The sequence below is a fragment of the Jaculus jaculus genome, chromosome 1 (assembly GCF_020740685.1).
Source record: "Jaculus jaculus isolate mJacJac1 chromosome 1, mJacJac1.mat.Y.cur, whole genome shotgun sequence".
NCBI classification, from domain to species: domain Eukaryota; kingdom Metazoa; phylum Chordata; class Mammalia; order Rodentia; family Dipodidae; genus Jaculus; species Jaculus jaculus.
The window spans coordinates 19,843,387-19,856,942 of NC_059102.1; the positions used below are offsets into that span (position 1 = coordinate 19,843,387).

General features: G+C 47.5%; 1 protein-coding gene and 1 non-coding gene across 3 annotated transcripts in view; one reads left to right on the forward strand and one right to left on the reverse strand.

The window, feature by feature from the left end:
* The window catches only part of Afap1l2 (actin filament associated protein 1 like 2), a 116,876-nt gene that overhangs the window by 12,084 nt on the left and 91,236 nt on the right, over positions 1-13,556 (forward strand). The gene's annotated exons all lie outside the window — the stretch shown is intronic.
* Positions 12,370-12,477, reverse strand: LOC123458235. The gene has a single exon (XR_006635532.1). It is a non-coding gene; the product is annotated as a U6 spliceosomal RNA (small nuclear RNA).

The following is a 13,556-nucleotide window of genomic DNA, read 5'->3' on the forward strand; positions in this document are numbered from 1 at the left end:
CTGGTAGCAAGTCTGTGAGCATGTGGGCTTTTTCTTCTCGGCTCTCAGGTAAGGACTGGGCTCCCCTGTGTTACCAAGAGTACAGAGCTACCTAAGAGCAAACCAGTCACCTTCCTTCTGTGTGGAGGGCCATGGGGCTCACAAACCAAGCAAGAAGTGGGCTCAGTCCATTTCACCCCAACATGGACCATTGCAATACACAAATGACAGCCTGTTGTCCCACACAGGAGCCCCTCCCCCCATTCCCCAGAGTGTATTGGCTTTGGATTGTTAGTGACTTTCCTGTCCCTAGCAATAGGGTTGGAAATCATCACAGAGTGCACTGGCTCAGGGATTGTGTTGGGAAGTTCCTTTGGTAAGGTGGAGGAATACGGGAGTTCCCAGCTTGAGGGTGGGGCTCCCTCCTCCTCCTGCAGTCCTGAGTGTTTGCAGATATCAAGTATGATGTGGACACATGTTTGCACGCACACACATGCCTGTGTGTGTGTGGGGGGGAGACAGACAGCGTCTGATGACAGCTTCATTTTCTTGAACCATCTATCCAGAGCTCTGAAGGGATAAGCCGTTGTCTCAACACAAGATCTTTTTTCTGCAGCAGTGTGAAGAGCGAGGCCTGCTTCTGTTGGGACAAAGGGACGTCAGCTCCCTCCCTCAAGCTTCACTTGGCTTCGGTGTGTCTGTGCAATATGGATTTCTTCCCTTGTTGCAAATATATATATTAAGGGTGGTCACATAGCTTAGTGCAAAAATGGTTTAGACTGAGGAGGAAACAGCTGGCTGGCAGGCGTCCTGGTGGGGGTCTTGGGTAAGAGTCCAGTATGTCACTAACGATTTTATCTGGTACATTTCCGGCACAAGCATACTTGGCAGTTGGAGAATTTTGTGGCTGAAAACTGAAGCCAAATCCCTCATTTCTTTCAGGCCCATCCAGACCTGTTCGGTGAATGTGTCTTATCCTGATTGTTTAACCTGGTGCAAAGGGACTCTTGCCTATCTGGTATTTTCTGTGTGTGGGTTTCTCAGAGACATTACCAGTCCAGACTTCTGCAGGCTGGAGAACCAGGTCGTCTTCTCTGAGTGTTGGGGATGCCTCAGGTAGTTCGCCAGGTGTTGTAAGGAAACAAGGAGGTATGTCGCTCCCTGTATGATACTGGAGAAAATTTGAGCCCTTTGATACATGGCCCACTTCTTAAATACCCAGCTTCTGGGGTCATTCTTGACTTTGTGCCACAGCCATCTTGGACTCCGTGTAGCTGCCCACCCTGGGCTTTCGTACCTGAAATGCTGCCCCTCAGAATTGCCTGGTGAGTTTATTTGTTAAGGCTCATTTCAGCCTTGACACTGGAGCATACCCCACCCAACACACAGAGACAAGGCTCTTAACCCACAGTGCCCCTTGCACAGCTATATATATATTGTGTCAATGTCATAGACAGTGATATTTATATAAGGTCTACATTTCCAGTTGTAGCTTCTTTTTTAAAAAATATTTTACTTATTTTTTTGTTGGGGGGAAGGCAGAGAGAAAGAGAAAATGGGCACACCAGGGCCTCCAGCCACTGCAGATAAACTCCAGACACATGCACCTCCTGTGTATCTGGCTTACATGAGTCCTGGGGCATCGAACTGGAGTCCTTAGGCTTCTCAGGCAAATGCCTTAACTGCTAAGCCATTTCCCCAGCCCTAGTTTTAGCTTCTTACGGGTTAAGGACATTATTCTTTGTAACCATAGCACCCAAGACCACGTGTGAGACATTTCAAGTGCTGTCTGACCGAGAAACAATGTGACCCTCATGTTTCCTTAGAGTTAGATCACATCAAAGTTAAAGTTTCCATTTACCTGTGGCTATCTTGAGAGAGTTCATGGGCAGCTGCCAGAAAGAAGGGGATGTTTATACCATCTAAAACCTCCAGCGATTTGACATTTAGGATACCCAAAGGTCTCTTGCAAATAACCCAGTAAAAGACCAGAATCTTCATAGAAAGGACGATGAATACCGTGTTGGAACAGGAGATTACAGGTGGGAAAGTCACTGGAACGCTAACAGGCATCTGAAGGGATGCTTGGGTTCCCATAGTCATCAGAGACAACCCGATCGAATCCACCACCCCCAAGAGGTTGGCACAGATGTGAAGGCTGCCCAATGGCAAGCATTGGTAGGGACTGTCGCCCCTCAGCCTCTTTATCCTACTGATGGGGTGAAGGCCAGGGTGTAGCTAGATGGTAGAGCAGTCAGGCATTTCTTGCTTACACTGAATATGTATTTCGTGTATGACCTAGAAACTGCCAAAGCAATGTCTGCCTAGGCCCCTGGGGACAGAGTGGAGGATGACCTCCGCAGCATCATGTTAGAGAGTGAGGAGCAGCCCACGTGTCCCCTGGGAGAGGGACAGGTGAACTGGAATTATGCAGAACTTAGGTGCTAGATGTTCATCGGACAGCCTGGATGGTTCTTAAAGACACAGTGCTGGCTGAGGTCTTCAGTGCTGAGTGGGACATTGAACAGTAGCATTTGCAGCCATTAAAAGTCCATACAGCCGGGTCCACCAAGGAGCCGTGGTGGGCCTTGGGTTGACAGCGATGAAGCTCCTCCATTCTCCTAACCACCCCACTCCCAGCTGTAGCCCGCGGAACCCAGGGCAGTATGTCCAAACGACAAGCCCTTGAGCCAGGACTTTGAAACATTTGTGGTTGGAATGTGCAGGGAAGGGGGTTGCTAAGTTTGTCCCGAAGATTCTGAAACTGTGATCAAAACCCAATGTTGGGCTAGAAAGGTGGCTTAGCAGTTAAGGCACTTGCCAGCAAAGCCGATGGATGCAGGTTCAATTCCCCAGAACCCACGTTAAGCCAGATGCACATGTGGCCCATGTGTGTGGAGTTCATTTGCAGTGGCGAGAGGCCCTGGTGTGCCCATTCTCCCTCCCCCACCATAAATAATAAAATATTTAAAAAGAAAAAAAAATTCATAAAGCTGTGCTTGATAGATTGCTCAGTAGTTAAGGTACTTGCCTGAAAAGCCTCAGGACCCAAGTTTGATTCCCCAGGACCCACGTAAGCCAAATGCTCAAGGTGCTACATGCATCTGGAGGTCATCTGTAGTGGCTGAAGGCCCTGGCGTGCCCATTCTCTCTCTGCACTCCCCCTCAAATAAGTAAATAAATAAATAAATAAATAAAATTTTAAAAGATAAGATTTTTAAAAAATTGTAAAGTGCAGGGGCTGGGGAGATGGTTCAGCAGTCAGAGCTGCTTGCTTGCAAAGACCTCTGGCCCAGGTTCGATTCCCCAGTACCCACGTAGAGCATGTCACAAAGATGTTGAAAGAACACTTAATTCTAACTTGAGCTGGAATTGGCTGGGTGAGGGCCATACCGATGCTCAGGCCAGGTGACCTGGGATTACATAGGAGGCTTTTCCACCTGTCCCAGTGGAGGAGCCACTTCCCCTCATGAGTTGCTAGGCTACCGAAGGCCCCTCTCTTGTGAGGCTGTGGTAATGGACCACTTTTGCACTGCACCCCAAAGTTGTCGTGGGGCTATCAGAGCTGTGGGGAGAGGGGCAGCCATCGGATGTCATCACAGTCTTGTCTGCCCTCCCTTACGCCTGGCAGGGTCAGGATGGCTTTTCACAGTTGTGCGTTTTTCAGTTGCCATCAGCTACTCTGGGAGCCTTGACTCGTAGTCATCTTTGGGTCTCTGTTGCTAAGTGCAGGTCGTGGCTGACAGCCAGCATCCAAATATTTGTCAGATTGAGTGGAAAGAAGCAGAATTGGGTTTTTCCAGTTCCTGACTGATGATTGGATCCAAGATCGCTAGACTGTGACCCAGAAGTCTGTTGTCCGATGTCTACCTGAGATATTAGAAATAGTCACTAAAAGTTAGTGCATCCAGGACTGAGACGGCTCTGTTTGTAAAGTGCTCACCCTGCAGACATGAAGACCTGCACACAAATCCCCAGTGGCCCAAGCTGGGTGTGTGGCACGCACCTGTAACCTCAGCACCGGATAGGCCAGTTCCCTTTCAAGTTAGAATTAAGTGTCCCCTTCTGTCAACAGTTTTGTGACACGCTGTACGTGGGTACTGGGGAATCGAACCTGGGCCAGAGGTCTTTGCAAGCAAGCAGCTTTGACTGCTGAACCAGCTCCCCAGCCCCAGATTTATGATTTTTTTTAAAAATTCATGTCTTTTTAAATTTTATTTATTTATTTATTTGACGGGGAGGGCAGAGAGAGAATGGGCACGCCAGGACCTTCAGCCACTCCAGATGCATGCACCACCTTGTGCATCTGGTTTATGTGGGTCCTGGGGAATCAAACCTGGGTCCTGAGGCTTTGCAGGCAAGCGTCTTAACCACTGAGCCATCTATCCAGACATCTAGAGATGTAGCCTCACTGGTGATCTCTGGATTGAATGAGAGACTGTCTCATCAAATCAGGCAGAACACAATTGAGGAAGGTTCCTGATGTTGATCTTTGACCTCCACACCTTGGTACACATGCACTCACATAAATATGAGCATGCATTACACACATGCCTGCACACACGTGTACACGGAGAGTGCCCACACACATGTGTACATGGAGAGTGTCTCCACACACTCCTTTCCCACTCTTGCTCTTTCTGACGTTGACCTTGATGTTTTCATTCCTCATCCCTATTCCTACTTGAATTACTTAGCTTCTTTTTGTAAAAAAGAGAGAGAGAAAGAGAGAGAGAGGCCTTTTTTGTGATTCAAAGGTATGTGTGGCAAAGGGCCATTTGGACCAGGCTACATGGTGCCTCCATTTGCTATGCCCAATGTTTATGTTCTCCTGGGCCCAGGAGGCAGGACCTGAGGCCGCTGGGGTCTCTCAGCATGGGCAGGAGAAGAAATAATCCTTTTGGGTGCGGGCCCATTAGGTGGGTAGCAAAATCTATCTACATTTGAAGCCAAGAACCAAAGTCTAATTTTTTCAGAAAAATAGAAATGCACAGCCCTTGGGTTGGCTCTGGTGATCATTGTCTGTCCTCAGTACTAGACCACACCACCAGGTGGAATCAAAACATTCTTAAAAAACTTTTTTTCTTTTTTCTTTTTTTTTTTGGTTTTTTAAGGTAGGGTCTCACTCTGGCCCAGGCTGACCTGGAATTTACTATGTAGTGTGAGGGTGGCCTCAAACTCATGTTGATCCTCCTACCTCTACCTCCCAAGTGCTGGGATTAAAGGCATGTTCCACCATGCCTGGCTGTTTAAAAAAGTTTTTTTTTTTAATTTTTATTAGCATTTTCCATGATTATAAAAAAATATACCATGTTTATTCCCTCCCTCCCTCCCCACACTTTCTCCATTGAAATTCCATTCTCCATCATATTACCTCTCCATCTCAATCATTGTACTTACATATATACAATATCAACCTATTAAGTACCCTCCGCCCTTCCTTTCTCTTCCCTTTATGTCTCCTTTTTAACTTACTGGCCTCTGCTACTAAGTATTTTTATTCTCATGCAGAAGGCCAGTCATCTGAAGCTAGGATCCACATATGAGAGAGAACATGTGGCGCTTGGCTTTCTGGGCCTGGGTTACCTCACTTAGTATAATCCTTTCCAGGTCCATCCATTTTTCTGCAAATTTCATAACTTCATTTTTCTTTACCGCTGTGTAGAACTCCATTGTATAAATGTGCCACATCTTCATTATTCACTCATCAGTTGAGGGACATCTAGGTTGGTTCCATTTCCCAGCTATTACAAATTGAGCAGCAATAAACATGATTGAGCATGTACTACTAAGGAAATGAGATGAGTCCTTCGGGTATATGCCTAGGAGTGCTATAGCTGGGTCATATGGTAGATCAATCTTTAGCTGTTTTAGGAACCTCCACACTGATTTCCACAATGGCTGGACCAGATTGCATTCCCACCAGCAGTGTAGAAGGGTTCCTGTTTTTCCACATCCCCGCCAACATTTATGATCATTTGTTTCCATGATGTTGGCCAATCTGACAGGAGTGAGATGGAATCTCAATGTAGTTTTAATCTGCATTTCCCTGATGACTAGTGACGTAGAACATTTTTTAGATGCTTATATGCCATTCGTATTTCTTCCTTTGAGAATGCTCTATTTAACTCCATAGCCCATTTTTTGATTGGCTTGTTTGATTCCTTATTACTTAACTTTTTGAGTTCTTTGTATATCCTAGATATTAATCCTTTATCAGATATATAGCTGGTGAAGATTTTTTTCCCATTCTGTAGGTTGCCTCTTTGCTTTTTTTCACTGTGTCCTTTGCAGAGCAAAATCTTTGTAATTTCATGATGTCCCAGTGATTAATCTTTGGTTTTATTGCCTGAGAAATTGGGGTTGTATTCAGAAAGTCTTTGCCAAGACCAATATGTTGGAGGGTTTCCCCTACTTTTTTCTCTAGCAGTTTCAGAGTTTCCGGTCTGATGTTAAGGTTTTTAATCCATTTGGACGTAATTTTTGTGCATGGCGAGAGAGAAGAATCTATTTTCATCCTTCTGCAGATATATATCCAGTTTTCCCAACACCATTTGCTAAAGAGGCTGTTTTTTCTCCAATGAGTATTTTGGGCATTTTTATCGAATATCAGGTGGCTATAGCTACTTGGGCTTACATCTGGGTCCTTTATTCTGTTCCACTGATCTACATGTCTGTTTTTGTGGCAGTACCATGCTGTTTTTGTTACTATGGCTCTGTAGTATAGGTTAAAATCAGGTATGGTGATACCACCAGCCTTATTTTTGTTTCTCAGTATTATTTTAGATATTCGAGGTTTTTTGTGATTCCAAATGAATTTTTGGATTGTTTTTTTCTATTTCCATAAAGAATGCTTTTGGAATTTTGATAGGGTAAAAAAATTTTTTAAATTATATTTTATTTATTTGAGACAGAACGAGACAGGAAAGAGACAGAATGGGTGCCAGGGTCTCCTGCCACTGTAAAAGAACTTCAGACATGTGTCATTTTCTGCATCTGGCTTTACGTGAGTGTTGGAGAGTGGAACCTCATGTCGTCAGGCTTTGCAGACAAGTGCCTTTAACTGCCGAGGCATCTCTCCAGCCCAAAATAATATTTTTGCTTCAGAAATCCTGGCAACCCTTTAGGGTTGGAGAGATGGCTTAGCAGTTAAGGCACTTGGCTACAAAGCCAAAGGACCCAGGTTCGATTCCCCAGGACCCATGTAAGCCAGATACACAAGATGGTGCATGTGTCTGGATTTCGTTTGCAATGGCTGGATGCCCTGGTGCACCCATTCTCTCTCAAATAAATAAAATCCTAAAAAGGGAATATCTCCCATTATACTCTCCAAAGAAGTCAAGGTTCTACAAGCTTACTAGGGTTGCCTGTTTTATGAAAGGAGGTGGGGGGTGCAAGTGGGCCTGGAGGAAGTGCTCTAGCTCCCACAGGGGTACAGCTGCCTGGGACACTTGAATGATTGTCTGTGTTCTCCCCACAAAGCAACACTAAGGAAATTGAACAAGGTGTTTGACCTCTGAACCCTTGTAGCATCTTCCAGTTGCTTCTCTCTTTAAAAGAACCATCGTGTTGGGCTGGAGAGATGGCTTAGCGCTTAAGCACTTGCCTGTGAAGCCTAAGGATCCTGGTTCGAGGCTCGATTCCCCAGGACCCACGTTAGCCAGATACACAAGGGGGTGTCTAGAGTTCGTTTGCAGTGGCTGGAGGCCCTGGTGCACCCATTCTCTCTCTATCTGCCTCTTTCTCTCTCTGTCACTCTCAAATAAATAAATAAAAATGAACAAAAAATAAATAAAAAAAATAAGCATCGTGTGCTTCACATCCTGCCACTCAGAATGTTGAAGGTCCATTGTTAGTTTGGGAATATTATGACATTGGAAGACTAGAGTTTGGCGTCATGTAGTCCTGGTTCCTCTCAATGTTGCAGCATTAGGCAGTCTGTCCTTCTGAGCCTCAGTTTCTTCACTAGAAAGGGGTGGACAGCTTATTCCTAGAGTACTTTCAAGGGTTGGATGAAATTTTGTACATAGAAACCTTTGATCCCTCTTTTTCTGTCAAATAAAATAAAATAAATAAAAACACATGCCAGCCCAGTATCTCCACAGAGAAGAAAGTTTAGAGGGCTGGAGAGATGGCTCAGTGGTTAGGGCACTTGCCTATGAAGCCTAAGGACCCAGGCTCAATTTCCCAGGACCCGCGTGCACCAGATGCACAAGGGGGCACACACATCTGGAGTTCATTTGCAGTGGCTGGAGGCCCTGGCGCGCCCATTCTCTCCCCCCCGCCCCCCCCCCGGCCAATCAAGCTCAAATAAATGGATCAAAACAAAAAGAGAAAGTTGAGAGATTAGGTAGTGAAAGACTCAGAGCTTAAGGAAGGATGACAGAGAGAACGCAATGATGCAAGGACCAGGAGGTTCAGATGCCTGGAAAACGAGTGAGTCAACAGGAGGGAAGAACTCCTCCTTCCCCATAGTAAAGGACGCGCCCCCGCCCCCGTGGGAAGTGCAGATTGAGGGTGTAAGCTGAGAGATCAGTCAGTGAAGGGCCCATTGCTTACAAGAGAGCAGCAAAACCAGAAAGCAGCAAGTTTTCCTCCCTCCTCCACTCTAGTACTGGGGTGGGCTTTCCCCTCAGGCTTGGGTGAGTAAGGGAGAGAGCTGATTGATGTTTTTGGTCTCAAGGGGCTGGCACAAGAGGGGCCAGCATACCTAGGTGGTGTCAGGTTGGGGAGGAATTAGGGGGCGCTGTTCCTAATGAAGTGTTCATAGCCATCGTGGGTGTGGCTGAGTCAGACTCTGGGTCCTGGCTTTGCCAGGGCAAGCGAGGGGACGGCTCCTCGTTCTCTCTCTCTCTCTCTATCTCTTTCTCTGGGCCTTTGCACATGACTACCTATTTAAAAGAACTCCCTTGCTCCTAATTCTCCCTCAACAGGACCAGCGCCCATGTAGCCTTGACACTAGTTGCAAGAAGGATCTGTGCCTTGGGACATCCTGCGCTGGGTGGGCTGTGCTTGACCACCCCCCAGCTTCTGCTTGCTTGGTGTAGCCACGGGGTATCACTGGGTCTGAGGAACTGCCGAGGCCCCTGGCAGCCACTGTGGGACAGGCCCAACACTGACTCTTCTTGCAAACAATGGGCTTTGGGGAACACCTTACCTAGCTACACAGTCCCCACTTGATAGCTCTACCTGTGCCACGGGGGAATCCACCTCGGTCTGATCCCATCTTCCTGTCCCTCCAGGTTGTAGCCTTCCGGATATGGAGTAGCGCTCAAGACCCAAAGCAACTAGTTAAAATTCATAATTCGCGTTAGTATCTTCTGCTGCTACTTTCAAAATGATCCAGGGCTGGAGAGACAGCTTAGGGGTTAAGGTGCTTGCCTAGAAAGCTTGACAACCTGGATTCAATTCCCCAGGACCCATGTAAAACCAGAGTGGTGCATGCATCTGGAATTTGTTTGCAGCAGTTGGAGGCCCTGGCACACCCATTCTCTCTGTCTCTCCTTCACTCTCTCTGCTTGCAAATAAATAAATACAAATATTAAAAGAAATATAACCCATCGTCTCCCTGCACAAGTTCCCTGCCCTGGAATATGGGTCAGAAGCCCTGCGAAGGACAGGCGGCTTTAACTAACTGGTTATGCAGCTTCTCTTAGGAGCGTGCTGCTGGCAGAAAGTGTATGGAAGCCGTGGTGCACCCACGTGACCGTGACCCGGCTCACTGACTTGTCATCAACACCTTCCCCTGGGCGTTGCTGCTCGTCTCGAGCACTGTGGGAAGATCCTAAAGGACCCAACCCCTGCCTTCTCCCAGGTTTCTGTACCCCCCAACGCTGGCTGAATACCCAGCAGGGCTCCCACTGGAAAAGCATCCTAGAACCCTTCGCTGACATTCTTGGCATTGCTTCGCTCAGGGCGAAGTCCCGTGGAATGCAGGGGTCTGTTCTGCCGAGCTAAGAATGTTAATAAAAGGCTTCCCAAAGCCTCTCTACCAGCCGCTTTCATCTTCTTCCAGGACTGCAGGATCAGAACTGGGCGTGGGGGCGGAGAGGCAGGGATCCAGCCATAAATATCCTTCCTGTGAAGATGGAAGGATTTGAGGCTAGACAGGGAAGCCAGAAACAGCCTGGACGAGAGCTCCTAGGCAGCCCAGCAGAACCCACGCTCTACAGCGGGCCGCCGCCTGGTCTAGCCCGCTCGAGCGGGACGGGATCGCCGTCTTCAGATGGCTGCCACCCTGCCTGGCAGCCGTGGTTGGAGTCAGTATTGCGTGGGGAATAATAATGCACAGCCGTCCTGGTGCATCCCTTCTGGGTACTGCTCTGCGTGGCTCAGCTGAGACCCGGACTCTGAAGGAAGTTTAGCCTGATGGAGGGGTAGCCCATTGCAGAAGATGCTTCCTGGTGTCCCGTTTCCCTGTCCTCTGCCTGATGGTCCAGCCAGGCCTTCCTCCAGCAAGCCTTCTTCAGTCCCATCCGGTCGCAGTTGTTCGTACCCTATGTGGGCACCCCGTCAATAATTTACTATACCCGCATGCACAGAGCTCCCGTTATCACAATCTTGTCCCCATTGGTAGTTGTAGAACCCATACAATGTGTGGGCAGGCCTTCACTTTGCTCGGGAAGATTCTTGAGAGCTGCTGTTCGGTTTCCTCCATGCCGCTTTCAGTCAGGCCTGGAGCTTTGGGTTCCTTTCTGAGGGTGGAGGAGGTGCAGCCAGCCCTGCTGCGGGCAGTTTGGGGAAGGAATAAAGCAAGGTACGGCCCTTGGCCCCGTGGGCATGGCTCACAAGCAGCTGTGGATTGGGTGGCTACCTGAGGCCCTCTCTCTGAGCCTAAAGGCAGGCGTGGAACAAATGGGGGCTGGAGGCATGGCACGGTGTGTCCCTGTGATGCCTCACATGCTATGTGATTCGTGGGCAGCTGTGGGCTCTGGCTTAGCAGGGGAAGGCAAGCACTCCCGACCTCACCCCCATTTCTTAAGCATTTGGAAGGAAAGAGAAGTGAGGATTCTCTCACTTGGAAAATCTCAGCAGAGGCAACGTGCGGCCACACGCCATTCAAACCCAACAGCTGTCTCTCACTTGTTGGCAAATGTTCCGGGTGATGAATGGCCCCATCCACACTCACAGCCAGGGCCTAAATGGAGGCTTTTGGACAAGTGCTGGAGGGAAAGAGGGGACAATGGACCTTCTCAGACAACCCTCAGCAGACGCACCCAGTGAAGTTGGTTCATCACTTGGAGCGGGGTCAGGACCACAGACAAGGTGCCATTGATTCTGCAGAGAAGGCCCAGCAGCCGGCTAAAGGCAGGGGCTGAGGGAAGAGGCTGATCTGGGGGGATGAGGACTGTCCTGTGTAAGAGCTAATGGCTCCACTTTCTCACACTTGACCTTCAGGATGACAGCTCATCCTCAGGACGTGTTTGCAAAGTCCTCTGTGCTCATTGGATCCTGGGTCTTGGAGGGTCTGACCCTCTAGGGCATGGTCTCTAGTTCCTCTGGTGCGGTTGAGGGAATGAGGTCACGGGATCCAAGGGGTGGAGGGTACAGAGCCGGCTGCTGGTGTCAAGGCTTCTGCTGCAGGCCGGTGTCTGTCTTCTTCATCCTTCCCACAGCCAGCCACACGGATAAGACAAGAGCTGGGGATTTAGGTAGAGCCGAGTTTGCCTCCCTTTCCCTTCTAGAAGTTGCATCTCCCAGCAGCCAGGGCAAAAGTGAAAGGTCAGATTTCCAAGTTTGTTGGGCCCAACTGGGGGAATTCCAGTTTTCATTCTTCTTGTCTTTCCTGCTAGTTTTGTTTCTCCATCCGATGGAGTGAATTTCAACTAGTTTAAGCTAGTGTAAACAATAAGTCTGCATTTCAAATGTCTGGGGCACCCTGCAAGGAATTTTGTGCAACAATTTCACATCTCTATTTTAATGCAAATATACTTCTGCATTGATTTTTTTAAAAGCAAAAGTTATACATGTTTCTCACAGCTTATGTATGTGTAGCAGAAATGTGCAACTTGGAATATAAAATCCCTACAGTTCTCCTCTCAGTGATATGTGTCAAGGATACATTAATGCACATATTTTCTCCCTGCTTCATAACAGTCCTACTTCTTCCCTTTCCTTTCTCTCTTTTTCATTCTCTCCTTTCCTCTATCCTATCCTTTCCTTCTCCATCTATTACTTTCCCTTTCTTTTGCAATTTTCAGCTACAAAGTTGTGAGTTTTTGTTTGTTTTTGAGGTAGAGTCTCTCTCTAACTCAGGCTGATCTGGAATTGACTATGTAGTCTCAGGGTGGCCTTGAACTCATGGCGATCCTCCTACCTCTGCCTCCTGAGTGCTGGGATTAAAGGTGTGCACCACCATGCCTGGCTCTGCTTGTTTATTTGTTTGTTTGTTTTAATATGGAATGCCTCATGAATTTGAATGTCATCCTTGTGTAGGGGCCATGCTGATCTTCCTCTGTATCATTCCAATTTTAGCATATGCGCTGCCAAATTAAGTGCCAAAGTTTGTTTGCTTTTTTTCATTTATTTGTATGTGTGTGTGCGTGCGTGTGTGTGTGCTTGTGTATGGATACACCAGGTACACCAGGACCTCTTGCCACTGCAAACAAACATCAGATACGTGTGCCACATTTGGCTCCTGTCTTATGTGAATGGCTTGGGAATTGAAGCCAGACATACAGGCTTTGCAAGGAAGCACCTGTAATCATTGAACCATCTTCCCAGAAGGGTTTTTAAAAACCAAAGAGAGGGGCTGGAGAGATGGCTTAGCGGTTAAGCGCTTGCCTGTGAAGCCTAAGGACCCCGGTTCGAGGCTCAGTTCCCCAGGTCCCACGTTAGCCAGATGCACAAGGGGGTGCATGCGTCTGGAGTTCGTTTGCAGAGGCTGGAAGCCCTGGCACGCCCATTCTCTCTCTCTCCCTCTATCTGTCCTTCTCTCTGTGTCTGTCACTCTCAAATAAATAAATAAATAAAAATTAAAAAAAAAAAACCAAAGAGAATAGTGAAAAGCAGGCCCCAGCAGAGCCCCATTCATTCATTTTTCTCTTGTGCCAGTCTTAAAAAGCCTTCAAAACATGGCCTACCTATGCAGTCACCTGTTTATGGACCTCTCATTCCGCATGGAGTCACCATGACTGACCATATTGAAGCCGAGGATGTGTTTTGAAGCTTATTCCCTGGGGAACGTCTGCGGCCCTGTTGGTATCTTCTTTAAGTGCCGCTCACAACATTCACATATTATATATCACTGGACACTTAGCCCCCCCATGACAAACCACTCCATCTTGCATTTCCATGAGTGTAGGCCATTGCACACCTAGGGAGGATATCACTGCCAAAACCCACAATATGGTTCAAGTTAAAGGAGGTATGTGTTTATAAGTTGTATGGATTTGGCCAAATTGTTCTTCTGGGAGGTTGAAGAGTTATGTCATTTTTTTCTATATCTTTTTTAAAAATTTATTTTGAGAGAGAGAATGAGAGAGAGAATGGGCACACCAAGGCCTTCAGCCACTCACTATACATGAACTCCAGACACGTGCGCCCCCTTGTGTGCATGTGCGACATGTGTGCTTGCT